At 38.0% G+C, this 15009-nt stretch overlaps 2 long non-coding RNA genes across 5 annotated transcripts in view; one reads left to right on the top strand and one right to left on the bottom strand.

Moving 5' to 3' along the window:
* LOC308197334 overlaps positions 1 to 15009 on the bottom strand; it is a 246952-nt gene that overhangs the window by 117434 nt on the left and 114509 nt on the right. For all 4 annotated transcript variants that reach the window (XR_013952823.1, XR_013952824.1, XR_013952825.1 and 1 more), the window contains exon 2: positions 11157 to 11279. This is a non-coding gene — a long non-coding RNA (uncharacterized lncRNA). The remainder of the gene's footprint in view (positions 1 to 11156; positions 11280 to 15009) is intronic.
* On the top strand, positions 4689 to 13882 carry LOC308197354. Its single transcript, XR_013952854.1, has 3 exons — positions 4689 to 5353; positions 5429 to 6357; positions 13337 to 13882. It is a non-coding gene; the product is annotated as an uncharacterized lncRNA (long non-coding RNA).

The following is a 15009-nucleotide window of genomic DNA, read 5'->3' as shown; positions in this document are numbered from 1 at the left end:
ATTATTGAGACCGACATGTATGGAGCAGACACTTGCCTACGACCATGGTAATAATCTTCAGAATGACTTTAACAGGGTTTGGCCAGCCGTAGGGGGCCTCCTTTGTCATTGTTTTTAAGCAAACCTCTTCTTTGCACTGCAGGAGGTCAGAGATCATTTACAGTAACTTAGCCAAAGCAAAGGTTACTAAAAAGCACATGTTAATGCAATCAAAGGGATCATCTGACCACACCATTAGGAAATTCTCCTGTATGGATATCATAATCCTCTGAGTATTACATTTTGATAAAGGTATGCCTGCTGTAAGATTTTTTTTTTATACACTGTTTTACAATCAAAATAATGAATTATCTTAAAATCATTTAAAATTAAAGAAAATATTGACCCCATAGCTCTGAGTTTCACAGTCCTCAAGAATTTGAATTTTACTGTGGTTTGCATTTCATTTAATTCTGGAAGGTTAGCATTTCTTCCAGTGAATTTAAGCTCTGTTTCACTATACGTAAAAGTGTAATCCTACACTGTCTTTTAATGTCTACCATCTAAACAGGAAATGGTCTAATTAATTCTTCACTCCCAAGTACCCCTTAAATAGATTTTTAAAATCTTCATGTATCCCTAAGCAACTTTAAGTAAATAATACTGAAGTGTGTGGAGCAAGTTAACTACAATTTCTGTCTGTGGTTAGAAGTAAAACAATGAAAAGATGTAATGATATTCACCAATTTGCTTTTTCTTCCCATCATTTCGAGGTAAGGTGATCCGAACTGGCAGATAATGAAAAGAACACTTGCAATTTATCATTGTTAATGGAACCAACATTCTAAACAGTTATTATTAAAATTTGTTGATCCTGCATCAACCTTAATTTCCCTTATTATTTTTTTCATTTTTCAGTTTAACCTACACATTTCCATTAGCTGTTGCACATACTATCGATCTAAAATTTGTCTTTTCTGTTTTTTTGTTTTTTTTTTTACAGTACTTAGTTTACATATGTGATTAAAAAAAAGTAGAAGTCTATGAACGTGTGCCTGCCAAATCTGTTTGGAAAAAAAATGCTTGCATCTCTCTTATGACAATGAAAAATATATATATATATATGTATAGTTTTGGATGAATACTGTACACATCTTATAAGGAGTGTATCACAGAAGCTCATGCCTTTTACTAAAACAGTATGACACCATGAGCATAACAGACTTCACGAAGTCTACATTCTTGACTTAAGGGTAGGAGTTGCTGGAGGTCATTTAATATTTTTCCAATGCAAACTTGTATCCTCTACAAGAGAACGTGACATATATAATATGTGCCCTATCTAAATATTCACAGTCACTTTCTAATTATTTTCAGGATCTTCTCTGGCATGACAGATCATGCTAATAGCTTCATTAACTCTGCTATGCAGTACCACTGTATAGATAATATTCATAGCCTAATATATTCAAGAAAAACTATACAACTTTCCAACTTCCCCAGAATAACTACTTTTCTCTTGCAGTACGTTACTGAGATTGGAAAACGGTTTCAAGCAAAGCTATCAGAACACTAGCATGAGCTGTACTGGTTCTCTGTAGTTTTTTTTTTTTTTTTCTTTTAGAGATTGTGCTTGTGCACAGTACTGCTGTTTAATTAAAGATGACAGGCAATTATATCCCTGATAGAGTTCCTTCCTTTACAGATTACACAATAATGGAGCTTGGTCTCTGCTGGTAGTCATAAAGACTTCATTCAGTTCATTGTGGCTACAAAATATCTGATATTTGAAATAAAATTTTACCTAAATGTTCACTGTAACATGTAATAGATGGCACAAAGATAGCATATTGTTTTCTTCCAGGAATTTCTTCAGGAATTTCAAGTAAGTTCATTCATGTAGTGACAACTTTCTAAAGCTTCCATAGCTATGAACTTCCATAGCTATGGATTATCACACAGGTAACATAACTCAGAAGGAGGCACAGTTAATTCCCAAGTCTAAAAAAAGCTTTATCAACACTTGTAGAAGGTAACGGAAAGACTCCCTGTGATGAAAAACACTGGGTCTTGGATAACAGCCAAACTGGATTTGGAAAACATGAAAAAGGCTTGCCAGCAGCAAAAGAAAACAGAAATCCTCAACTCCAAATACTTCTTGCACCTTAAAAGTCACAGGGGATTCTTAATTTCCTCCAGACTCTCAGAGAAATTTATACTGCAAATAAATTCTAAGTATCTTCACTGAAATCTTAAAACATGCATTTCCATTTTCACAGTATATATATGAAAATATATATCTAAATTATATCTGGCCTAGAAAGAAAAGGGAAAAAATAACTCAAATCCTGATCAAATTGTAGAGGTGAGCACAAGGGATTCTCTTTTAAGGACACTCAGGTGTCAATAATCACTTCAAATGAAGGTTTGGAACAACACACCTACTACAGCATAGGGTCAGTTCCTTCACTCAGTCTTCCTGAGTCATTAAACCTGCTAGCGATTTTATACTGGATTGAAGATAAATATGTGTTTCAGGACTACTTTCATTTTTATCCATCTTTGAGTATAGGGAAAAAAAACGATGATAATCATGGCACTCTACATCTCACAAAAACAGCTTTGCAAACACTGTGCAAATAATTCAATTAAAAAAATCATCAATTTCTTGGGAAAGTTATAAAAGTTATAAAATTATGTGATATTCTTTAATGCTAAACACAGAAAATTTGCTTGTTATGTTTATAAATTTAATATTTAGCACAGAATAGCATTCCTTACTGAACTACTAGTATATTTTCCTTCTCCCTATCCAGGTTAGATTTGGGAATAAGATTTCAAGTTTGAAGAGTTTTCTTTTTCCCTAATTTGAATGGAGATTATTGTATCTACATTGGAGCTCCTTACCTGTTTATACAGATATTCCCTTAGGGAATGGGGTGGGCAAGTTTAGTATACATATAATCTTCCCAGTAGTACTTCTATGTGGGGAGATGGAGGGAGAAAGAAGAGATCTGCATTCAGCGGATGACAATAACTCCAGAAAAGCTTCTTTAACCTTTAAGCTGAACTCAAGAATACACAGAGAGTTCTTCTAAGAGAAGTTGTTAAGAATTTCTCTTTACAGGAGGCCAAAATGAGCATCAGAAGCTTGTATTAATTTGTAACTCCTCAGCTATGATAAACTAAGCGTTGGACCTTCTTATGTATCAACACTGTCTAAGAGTCAATCCAGTGTGGGGTACTGCTGTTCCATGTGGAATGGCCAGAAGTCTAACACATACTTCTGCTGTTTATAGCTGCAAAACACAGGACACGTAGGCAAGATAGTTGGTCAAAAATTGGAAACATCGTTTACAATAATCGGTTGATAAAACATCAACTTCTCTGAATACATCAGTGCCAGTCAACTTAGCTTGTACAGCAGACTGTCTGTCCTTCCCTCACCTCCACTTTTCCCTTATTACATGACCAAAATTAATTTACCTGGAATTGTTTTGTTTGTAGAATGATAATAAATGGTGTCCTATTTAAGGGTGGCAATCTATGTTTTGTGTTTTAATATCAGCACTGGGTGCCCATCAGTATTACAGTATTTTAGCCCAAATGATGAGTTGTTAAACATTCAATAAAGTTAGCAATTTAACAATATTAAAAAAAAAAAAAAAGTAATGATAAACTACTTAATAATACTATGGAAAAAAGCAACACAAGACAAAGCCACCCTTTCCATGAAAAAACAGACAAGACTGACCTAAAATATTTATTTCATTTATTCTGGTTATATGCAGACACATTTTTAGAATCCAGTTGATATCTGAGCTGATCTTTGCTCTAAAGATGTTTTTGCCAGCTGCTGGCAAAAAGCTGTGTCAGACTTCCTCATCTAGTAAAGTTTACAAGACTTCGGCTTGACTCAGTTCATTTTCTGTGCAGTTTATGTATTCATGCATAGCATAATCAGACTGGCATTGTTGTGGCAACATCAAAGGGGAATCACCTTCTGGCCAAGCCTGTGAGATCTCTCTTCAGTTGTCTCCATCTGAAATCACTGAACCAAAATATGTTCTGGGAGAAACAGGCATAGCTTCACTAAATCAGTATGATAATCAAAGTTTTATAATTAGATCAATGTAAAGAATAGCAGCAAGCTCTGGCAAAAATCTGCAATGGACTTGAGCCCAGATATATCCAGAACCTAATTTGTCCTAGGAATTTTTCATACCTCTGAACAGCTGCACTGAACCAGCAATTCAAAGGTTCTATGGATCCTGGTGATCCTAGCCAAAGAGCATCAGCAGAGGCTGGAATATACGTAAAGGAACATATTTCAGTGTTTCTTGATACTTCAGCATTCTGTGTCTAATTGGACGAATCACAACAACCATGCAACCATTGTGGTTGCTCTGCCCACTCTGATGGGCAGATAAACTCCACCACAACTTCTTTTTCACTCCCCCTCCTCAAAGGAGGAGGGGAAGAAAATATGATAAAAAGGGCTCAAGGGTTGAGATAAGGACAGGGAGATCACCCACCAATTATCATCATGGGCAAAACAGACTAAGTGTAGGGAGATTAAAATAATTTATTGCCTATCACTAGCAGACTAGAACAGTGAGAAACTGCAAGCAAGCTACAAACACCTCCCCCCCCCCCCCCCCCCAAGCATCCTCTTCTATGTTCTCCCCATGAGTAGCACAGGGGAATGTAGGCTGCGGACAGTCCCTAACACTTCATCTCCGCTGCTCCTTCACGGTCACTCCCTGCCCCTGCTCCCCGTGGGGTCCCTCCCACGGGATGCCGTCCTTCCCGAACTGAGCCTGCAGGGGCTGCCCAGAGGCAGCAGCTCTTCCAGAACTGCTCCCACATGGCTCCGTACCACCACGGGGTCCATCCCCCAGGAGCAAACTGCTCCAGCACGGGTCCCCCACGGGCGGCAGCTCCCCCCAGACCCCCTGCTCCTGCGTGGGCTCCTCTCCACGGGCTGCAGCTCCGGCCCGGGGCCTGCTCCTGCGGGGGCTCTCCACGGGCCACAGCCTCCTCCAGGCCACATCCACCTGCTCCCCCGGGGGCAAATTTTATTTGCAGAGAGGTAGTAATTGCTCGAAATTCAGTGTGTTGAGACATATACTTAAGACGGCGCCCAATGTTTGCAGGTTGGAAAATACCGTATAGCTCAGCCACAGTTTCTGAATTTTAAGTTATTCTACAGAAATTCTGAAACCTTTACAGAGGATTGTAAGTTGTTTAGATTTCTGTTTCTTTTGAAGACTGGGAGAGGAGAATAGTGACAATATTAAGCATGTTGCTTTGGTTCCAATCTAATTCCACCAGGAAAAAGAGTCTGATTTCAGAGAAGCCTTCATCAGAAAAGGTAGGAAATTGTATACAGAGCTGTATATTCTGCTGTATATTCTGTATATACACTCCTGCTTTCCCTCACTTTCAGGAAAGATTCTTTGATTCTCAAAGGCATCTTCTTCAGAAGCAGAATCCCATCATGCCAGTATTTATGGAAATGTGTACTTTCATTGACAGACAGAAGTGTGTACAAGACAACAAACTTTCAGAATCGTGAAACAATCCACTGTCCTGTGCAAAGATCCGTGGCTGTTCCACCTGCTATAACCAAATATAAATTTGATACTGCAAATCTCACCTGTGCCATGGCAGAGTAAGTGCATTGGGAGCCTTGAAGAAGGCACTGCTTTTGAGGAGTCATTGATCTTGAACTGGCCACACCTGCCATACCGTGCCTCTTACTTGGAGTTGAGAAACCAGTATGTTATTACTATAATCTGTAATTTATAATGTATTTGGGAATGGTGAACTCTATGTGTACCACAGAGCATTGATTCTGACTGAGAAAGCACTGCAAATTAGGGCGTTTGTGCTCCACAATACATTTAATCTGAGTACATGCAGGCCTGTGCTGTACAAATCCCTCGGTAGCAGAATAACCTCAGCCAGCTCCTTGCAACTGAGGACCCTGCAGGCAGCTCCTGCCATGTACAAGGCCTTGCCTTTATCAAACAGTGCAGCAAGACATTCTCATGTGAACATCCTTTAGCAACAGAGTTGGTTTCTTGTAAGAAAATTATTTAATAGCTTGAATGAGCATAAGGGAGGAGCTTCTCTCCATGGACGGAGTTTGCACAGCGTGCCCCCTTGGGAGAGATCCAGCCAGGGTTCATCCAATGTTGTGCAAATGCAGGGTTTCTGAAATCTGAAGGGAAGTAAGATTGACTCTCATTCTGTCTTATTAAGACAGCTATTTTAAAACTATTTTTGTTGTTTTTTTCTTATTGAGATCCAGAAAGAATCCTGCACCATCTCTCTTCTCTTGCCCCCCTCCCAGATGCCCCCCAACAAGGAACAGTAAGTTCTTCTCCAATGTATATATACTGCTTAGCTCTCTATATACATATGTATATATTTGAGTTCTAGATATGGCTACATAAAAATACGATATCAAGACAAGTACTTGATTAATTTTTCTAGAATTTGCTTGAAGTATTTAATGAATTATAATGCTCTCTGGCATCTGTATCGGTAGCAAAATGCTGAAAGGGAGACTTTTATCAGAAAATTTCTGCAGGCTCAAAACAACACCCTAATCGATATAATCCAAAATCTCATTGCAAGTAAAACATTTCACTGTATAATATTACTTAAGTTTTATTTCAGCTATCAAGAGAATACTTATTACTAAGGAAACAAACACCAGCAAGTATTATGTTGATCACCTTATCTGACAGTTGTTGTAAGCATGTTGATTATTCAGCTCAAATTTCCTCAAAATAAAGAGTGTTATGTGCTCACTGGATTTTATATGCCCAACCAGTGAAAAGTACTCTATTAATAGAATTAAAAGTACTATGTCTATTGGGAATCTTGTTGATAGGAGCTGGAATTCTCAAATCACGTTACATTTTAGTTATTCATACCACAATGTGCCATTGTATCTAAAAGCAAGAGAGAAAGCCATTTTCCTGCTTTTCAGGTGTGAAATACCAATGCTTCTAATGTACTTCTACTCTAGTATCAGGAAGAGACAAGACAGAAAATCAGTCACCTTGCGTGCACACCAGAATAAGCCAAAGGTATATGATTTTGCTGTGGTACAGTAGAATTTGCTGCTTTCAAGGTTTGGCTTAAGAACTGTTGGTTGAAGGAAATTGAGACAAATGGGTTGCTCTGCCAATGCCATTAAGATAAAAGAAGGCTTGTATTAAACAGGAGTGTTCCACTTAAATCAGGCATCCAGCTAAAGTGGGTCATCTTAACCTACCCATCTCGCATAAAGGCCACCCTTATCCTTTCCTCGGAAGCCTGGCTGATTTGAGCTGTAGCAATTTCTGTACTACAAATGCTCGGAGTTGATTTGGGCCAGCTGCCCTGTAATCGAAGTTAAGAGGCATTAACTACTTCACTGCTGCTTCACTGACGTCTGACACTGTGCACAATTTGTCTCAAGTACGCCACCTCTTGTGACAAGATACAGTAGACCTGAAGTGCTACTGTTCCAGTGGAAATTGGCATAATTTGCCATTATACAGAAACAACAGTAAAAGCCATCAAAAGTAAGGGCTAATAAGCAGAAGAAAAAAAGCAACTGCATGTATTATTTTTCCCCTTTGAACAGAAAGTAGTGTTTGCAGCTGTTTTAAAGTGCTGTGTTACATACTGAGACATATCAAGATAAGCCTTTTAATTTAGGAAACGTAAGTGATGATACACAGGGTCACAGTGAGCAGCAGCAATTCAGTTCAGTGGGGTTTCTCACATGATTAGGAACTAATCAGCGGGCTCAGCTCTGATCCCTATTTCAAGTTTCAGCCAAAGGAATCAAGAGGTCAGGAGATCACTTTGGCATGAGATACTTGCATAGCTAGACGCTGCTCAGCATGACAGGTCACCTGCTGCGAGGAATACGCGTCCCCAGCAGAGTGGGCAATAGCAATGAGACACAGAGAGAGAAAAGGAAAAAGCAAGAATGTTTCTTCAGCAAACCTATGAGGGGCAGGATGAGAAACAAGACTGCTCACTTAGCTTGATAATGTGTTATTAAAATGACACAGAGTTTAAGTTTTTATGAAGGTCTCTACGTGTCCAATCAAAATACATTTTCAATGTGTAGTGTTGGCTCATTCCCTCCCACACCCCAACAAGCCCTATTTCTGCTGCCAACCCTGTGTATAATAATATCCCCAGCACATATCTGGAACATGAAGAAAGAGCCTCACACGCATATGCATCAGAAAACAGAGCATTCAAATATTTTTGCCTTCTGAAAAAAAATCTGTTTTCTTCTAAATTTTATCAGTGGTAAAGGAAACAGGATGCATGAAGACTGCCTGAGGAATTTAAAACTTCTAAGAAAAAGCTGCAAAGATATCAGCCAATGCATTAATCTCACAGAATTTTGTTCTTCTCAGTTATGTGTGTGTTTGCAGTTAGGTATCACAGATTGCCTATTAATAGATGTACAGTAAAGCCAGAGAATACAGTAGATTTTTCAAGATATGTGGTTATCCTTAACTACATGTCAGAGAGAAAAATCAATTCCCTTTTTGTATTAACCTTCCTTTCCTAAGCTTCCTTTTTGCTCTCTTTCCTACATAGTTAAAAAAGACTGAAGGAGTAACTGTTTATTTTAGTACCTTCAGTCATTTTATAATATACATCCAGTTCTTGCTAATAATCCCGTGAAAAAATATAATGATGGACAGAAACAAAAAAATGCATGCCAAAGCATTGCAATTTTCTCTCTTGAATTAAAACCCACAAGCACGTGTGGTCAGTGGTCACTGCAGCTTGAGCAAGCCTGCAGAAATGCCTCTTGCCTTGTGTGAGAAACAAGGGAGGGACATGCAGTAAGTGCCGTATAAATGTGTATACCCACTACCATTTCTGAGTTGGGATTGTTTTCCGGACTTTAGCTCCCTTTAACACGTAGCAGGTAGTTCTGAGAGCAGTTGTTGAACTCAAGTTTCTGTGCCCTAAACAGACCTTGTCAGACAAAGCAATGTCTGCTGTCTCCCATATACATTGATGTTTGTTACAGAGCATCCACTGAGGTTTTTCAGCAGCATAATTTAACATTTTCAGGTTACTGATAACCTTATTAAGTTTTGCTAGCCAGCAGATTCAAAGCCTAAGCCTTTTGCAACAACTGGCACAAGATATCGGCACATTTATTTAAAGACATATATTGCATGTATTAAAAAGAAAAGTAGAAAAGATAAAAATACTGTCCCTCCTCTAGAGCAGATTGGTTGCAACAAGAATTTAAAATCTTGTTAAGAGGAATTTATGCACGCACAAAATACTCCTGTTATGTGCAGTTTAATTAATCACCTACATAAAACTCAAGGCCATCTGTTCAATACACAGGGAATGAAACAGGATAAGATGAGATAGCAGAGGACTATTACTGCAATAGCACTTAAGCTTAATACTTACTGTGACTGGCCATTGCAACACAAAGACACTGCTAGTACTGCTTGGCAGAACGCCAAGAAGAATATCCCCACACCTAACAAGAAGCCTCACAGAGAACATGCACATTTCTAGGGAAGCAAATTCCTGAAGCAATAGTAGTCTCTGATGCAACTATAACCAAACTATAGATCTATTTGACACACTGATAAAACTTTGAGTCCTAAATTTAGCTGTGATGGTGGTCAGCTAGCCACTGAACCCATGAGTACGTTCTGGGACTGTGCAATGGGTGGGTTCTGCCAGCAACTCTCACTTTAAGCCTTTATTTTCTTCCAGTTTGACAAATTCCTTACAGGCAAGCACAAAAGTGCAAAAATCTGTCATGGTAAATACAAAGTACAAAATGATATGAGGTCAGAGTCCTCACTCTCACCTGAAGTAGTAGATTACATGCATTTCATGGAGTGGTAATATTTGGATAATACAGCTGCAACCACTGCTGAATGTTACTGGTCCCAGCAGCATGCACAGGCTTATTATCTTAGATTTGTTTTTTCTGTTGTTGTTTGGTTGGTTTTTGAGCAACAGAGCTATACAAAACAGGAAGCAGTTGAGAATCCAGGCTTATTTTACCTTCTCCCAAACTAGTTAATTCATACCCTGAATAAAGCTTATCATAATAAATTATTCATCCACCAAAAATATGTTTAGAGACTTCTTACCTAATACACAGTTGCTTAAAAACAGTATTCAACCAAACTGCTATTCTCATTACATAATTCGATATTTCAAAGCACATATTATCCTTTTTTTTTTTTTTTTTAAATCTTCCACAAAAAAGACTGCTCTAACTGCCTTTGCTGGCAAAATTGTTACTCAGTGTAAATATTAATGTAATTGACATGTTGAATTGATACTTGAAACAGCTCACAGCTGGTAGCTTGCCTAATGATTTTATTATTGTTATTATTTTGCATATCACAAAATGCCTTCTCAGAATTTTTTTCTTTGAATGTACACTTTTGTTGTCAAAAAACTAACTGGAAGGGTTTGTTGTTGTTGTTGTTTGTTTGTTTTTGTTTGTTTGTTTGTTTTTAATTTTTCCATGATAATTAAAAACGTTGATTTACACATCTACAGCAGATTACACAGACACATGTCAGACTGTAATGCTGCTGAGCGCTTAAAAGCTATGATTCTCCCATCATTTGTACTGGGTCTGCACACCACAGATACCAGCTGTAAAAAAATTTACCCATCTCAGTCATGGCAAGCAACATGATGGACTTTTTACCAAAATAACCTCTGCACATGATACGCAGTCAGCCAACTTACTGCTGGTAGTGGGAAGTCAGATATCACCTGATGCATTTTTAGAAGAACACCAAACTGACAGGGTGCTCAGTGCAGATCAACACTTCTGTGCAGTGTGGGTGCAATATCTGTCACTTGGTATCAGGAGCTAGGCCTAATGCCAAATTCCCTATATCACTGAACCACAGCCTGGCTTCATTTTGACAAAGTGCTCCAAGACCAAATATCTCACACCTACTTCAGTTTTGAGGTAATGCCACAACTGCACAGAGTTTACTTTTATTCCTTCCTATTTTACTGTTTTGTTTGTGCTTGGTTGTTTTTTGTTTGTTTGTTTGTTTGTTTTTCCAAGTCCTTCCTTATATCTGACCTTTGTTCCTTTCTCTTTTCTAAATAAAGGGAACAAACTTGAGACTTACCAAACAAGCTTGCCAGTTTTCTTTTTCCTTATGACATTTCCATCTTGCAGCAAATTCATCCCAGTTTGCAGTAGTCCCAATTCTTTATTCATCTTTATTTTGTAAGATATTAATACCTTTTACCTGAGAACAAAATAGGATGAAGGTATGAAAATGGGGCAGTCATCTTCTATCTCATGTTTTAGAAACAGCAATCAGAACTTGTGGGATTTCTGTTATCCCTTCCCATTTCTTTTTTTTGCCTAAGCAACAGCTCAGGAAGAACAGAATATACTGGGTAAACTAGGTAAATGACCTCTGCAGTCTTACAGTTCTTCCATCAACCTACTTAGCCCAGATGCCTTCTAGGAAGACATTTTATAATCTGTACCATTAACGACATTTTAGATTATTGAAAGTGGGGAAAAAAATAATAGTTCTAGTACACTTATTGTTCCTTTTCTTTTGGGCAAACAGAACCAAAACTAGGCTACTAATGTTCAATACCTTTCCTACTTTCAGGAAGAAAAGAAAAATATTTGGGTTGCCAATGCTACAGTGAAATGCTCTTTTTTTTTTTTTTTTGAGAAATATATTTTACAATTAAATTTGAAGAAAATCAAACATTCTAAATACAACATTTCAAGCAAGGATTTTTCCAGAAGATATTTGCCATTTCACAAATAAAACAATATCTCTAAAGGCACGCAAACTAAATCTGGTGGGTGAGTCACATAAAGCTTGTAAAAGTGTGTTTTTAGTGGCTTATATTTAGGACCAAATTAAACCTGACAGTTTCTTTTAAATCAAATTACTAAGTTAGAGGTCATAGTATAAGTTGTGCTTCATCAAAAAATAGCCTTCTTTTCCTCTAGAAGTGTTCAAAATTAGGGAAAAAAGATTTTACTCTGCAGCTGAATAAAATAAATCTATCAACATACTTCTTCTACCTCTATCACTCCAATGTCACATGGAGTAGAGCACTTGACTGAGTTTGTCTCCCATGCTCATGTCCAAATAACTCTAAATATGTAGTTATTTATTTATTTTATTTATTTATTTTACTAGAACAGGGAGGAAAGTCCAAGTTGATGCAATGTGAAAATACAGCTACATGTATATTTACTTGCTGCTTTCTAGGAAGTAAAAAGACTTTTCACATGGGGCCAGATACTATGCATTTGTGAGCAAAGCTGTGTTCTACACACTCAGGGCCGGATGAAGTGATCTGAGGGCACAAGGGCAGGTGGTCCAAAGGCAGCCAGATTATCTCTTACTCTGTGGTCAGACACCCCCATGGGATCATAAAAGCCAGCTGAAGCCTTGTTTCTGGTCTGCCAGAACGATTCCTTGGCACATGTTGGGGCTGCAATGAAAGAGCAGCCTTGGGACCGGGCAGGTCATGATCCACTGAACCACAGGGGCATTGCTTCACAGAGAGCCCTCCTGCCTATTTGACTTTCCCTTGACTTTCCCTCATGCTGCACATGCCAGTGCTAAGGCTCTTTCTCATGGTTGTGCTACGTGTTGTAATTTATGGTTTTGTTGTTGTTGTGTTGCTTCTTTTGGGGGGGGGGAGGGGGAAGGAAAAAAGGAAGGAAGAAAGACATACTCAGGAAAAAAAGAGGATCAAAAAGTCCTACTAGATCCATACTGCTCTAGAAAGAAGGACAAGAAGCAAATTATTGACATCATAGCAGGAGGATTTCTCACAATCTTTTCCTAAGTAAACACCTGCATGAACTCATTGCTTAAAGCAAAATCAATTGAGTTGTGCTTATCTCTCAACACAGTTATCAATTAATGAGTTCTCTGTATTTATAAGCTTCATTATTAGAGTGATATTCTTCATTGTATTAACTTCTTGCCTAATAATTAAATGTTTGCGTGCGTCCCCAGGGCTATTAAAAAGATATCCACAAAAGTAATTATGAGGACATTCACAGTCCTTTTTACCTCAGAAGAGATAAGAGATTTTCAAGGAAGTGTCTTTTAGTTCACAGTTTCATTGCTCGTAGTCATTCAATTAAAAAATAAATAAAAAAATTACAGTTAAATGGGCATTCCAGTCCTGGAAGTTTCAAGATTTAAAAAAATAAAAAATAAATAAAATGGGAGAGAGCAAGGTTCCTAAAATGTCATGATTACAAAAATACTGAATAAGAGATTTTTATTTATTTATTTATTTTTATTTTTTTAAGCTAGGTGCCCTGATGACAGGAAGGCGAAACCAATGGTAAAACGTTGTAATGGGATGGAGAGAAGTTTTGGACCTCAGTGGTCGATCATGAACAAGAGCAGAGTAACTCTTACGGGGAGCTCCTTTAACCATGATCTGTATCAATACCTGATGCAGATGGATAATATTGATATTGTTCTAGAAAGTCTGCCTATTAAAATGTCAAGAGGCCTAATTTCAGCTTTGTGATATAAAATGGGATTTGAATTTTTCTGACTTTGGCATAACATTATCCTGAACTTGTTTATTGTCAGTCTGTTAGCAGTCTGTTTCCAAGACACTGCTGGAAGCTGGGATGCAGTAGGGGAGACCATCAACCATCCAGGATTATTGTTATGGTTGGGCTGGGGATTTTGTTTTTCCTCTCTACATGTTTAATACATTACTGACTCCATTAGCTCCAGAAGATATATTAGTTGCCATCAGTCAATATTAGTGTTTTTGTTATAGGCCTGCCCATCAGATCTGCAGAGCCCTGGGGACAAGGTCTCCCCTCCCAGTGCTTGGTCTTACAGGAATCCTGGGAGTGGTCACTTCTCTCACCGACTAGACCTTCTGCTATTTAGTTTCAGTAAAAGCAGTGCAAGTATCTTGGCAGTCCAGTGACAATACAGTAGCTGACAGGCTGAAGATAGCTTTTGGGAATGGGATTTGGACTTGCTCCTCTGTAAGACTGATTAATATGGGAAGTGAAGGAGAAAATGAATCCATTTTCAACAACTTCCATAGTTCTAACTCACCTGTCTGACACTGGAAACTGCAGTGTGTATTTTTGGCACTGGAAATCTCCTTTTGTCATAAATTGAGGGGAAGGTGGACAGCTCTGGAAGTGTGATCAATGACTTAACTAATCTTTGCTGTCCTACAAATCCCAAGGGATGTGTGATATCGGAAACAGATTTTACTGGCTACCTCTAGGAGACAAATCCTATTTAGCTTAGAAAACACCCAGGCAGCACATCGGCCAGAGGAGGGTTCACAAGCTGTAGTGATGAGTGAGTGGTTCCATTCAGTTGTCTCGTTACCCTTAACTGGTTCTGATGGTATCTGTGACTTTCCCGTTTCCTTTCCCTGTCATGTCAGTCATTTGGGGGCATATTATCTTCTCAGTCATTTTTAAGAAGCCATAGCTTACCTCCTTGAAATTAGCATTGAAGCCGACCCCCCAAAATGTGTACTGATTTTGAAAATACATCACTCTCAGTTTTGTCCCCCAAATTCTCTTAGCCAACATGTGTTTACACTGTATATTCTTACATTCTAGAGTCTTTTCCATAACAAAGTGAGTTATTTAGGACTCATAGTACAGTATATATAATGTGTTAAATCAAATATAATTTGAATCAAAATAGGGAAGTAGACACAAACCTTTTATTAACGGTCTAACCATCGGGATTATGATGTTCTCCCTCTCCACATCATCTATACCTGAAGGTCAACCTTCCAGTATGGAATGACCTTGTGGGATCTTATTTCATCTTCTTACTTCTTCCTACCAAATATTCTTATCAAAACATTTATCTGATTATTTCTCCTTTCATCTACTTTAAGTATAAATAACACACAAAACTTTTTTTTCTCCAAAATTATGAAACAACAAAAGTATGTTATTCCAAAGCAAATATATTCCCTGAT

This window comes from Anser brachyrhynchus (assembly GCF_964034855.1).
Source record: "Anser brachyrhynchus genome assembly, chromosome: 1".
In the NCBI taxonomy this organism is placed as follows: domain Eukaryota; kingdom Metazoa; phylum Chordata; class Aves; order Anseriformes; family Anatidae; genus Anser; species Anser brachyrhynchus.
The sequence above is the reverse complement of the archived record's forward strand: the minus strand, read 5'-3'. Positions and strand labels throughout refer to the sequence as shown.